The sequence below is a fragment of the Penaeus monodon genome, chromosome 24, assembly GCF_015228065.2.
Source record: "Penaeus monodon isolate SGIC_2016 chromosome 24, NSTDA_Pmon_1, whole genome shotgun sequence".
NCBI lineage: Eukaryota > Metazoa > Arthropoda > Malacostraca > Decapoda > Penaeidae > Penaeus > Penaeus monodon.
This window is the reverse complement of record NC_051409.1, coordinates 6,611,933-6,612,604: the sequence shown is the minus strand read 5'-3', so window position 1 is coordinate 6,612,604 and position 672 is coordinate 6,611,933. Positions and strand designations below refer to the sequence as shown.

At 38.2% G+C, this 672-nt stretch overlaps 1 long non-coding RNA gene across 2 annotated transcripts in view; it reads left to right on the top strand.

The window, feature by feature from the left end:
* The window catches only part of LOC119588525, a 13,063-nt gene that overhangs the window by 10,631 nt on the left and 1,760 nt on the right, over window positions 1–672 (top strand). The window lies entirely within an intron of this gene.

Here is a 672-nt window from a genome sequence, read left to right as displayed (position 1 = left end):
GCATCTCAGAAGCGTGCAGCAAACTATTCAGAGATCAACACCACATGCAAAACTTCCTCGCCCATTCAGTTTCTGGAAAAGTTGCACATTAATCCTGCAATACAGGCTGATCGCACTTCCATTGCCTAGTTACACAAGGAGAATAGAAAGCCGCTATAGTTATATTCAGAAGATTGGCGTCATTGCTCCATGAGAAACAGCCTGTGAAAAGGAATGTCTTAGGAATTATATAAAAAACGGAGAAATGAGTGCATAGACTAGAAATAAAACAATCAGAAATTATAATTGATCGTGACATTTCGAGTCTTAACTTGACTCCTCATCAGGTGATTAAGCCGATTCGATCGCCTAATGTACCTTAGCGTCTGCCTGAAAAGGCAGTTTTGTTTTCCTTTCTCATTTCGTCCGCGTTTGCTTTCTTGCAAATACACATGCACTAAATGCAATTCAATAATGATTATTTCAGATTATGACTTATGGGGAAAAAACCGTTCGCATATGCGGCTACCGACACTTTTTTAGAGATTGTAAAATGGAGACCTGCCAAGAACCCAGGACCTGATTGCTTCTAAGCTATACCATCTTTATACAATGACAAATGTATATTTACAGATATACAGGGTCTTATATGTATACAATCAATATACTGATTGTGTTTACGCACATATAGTC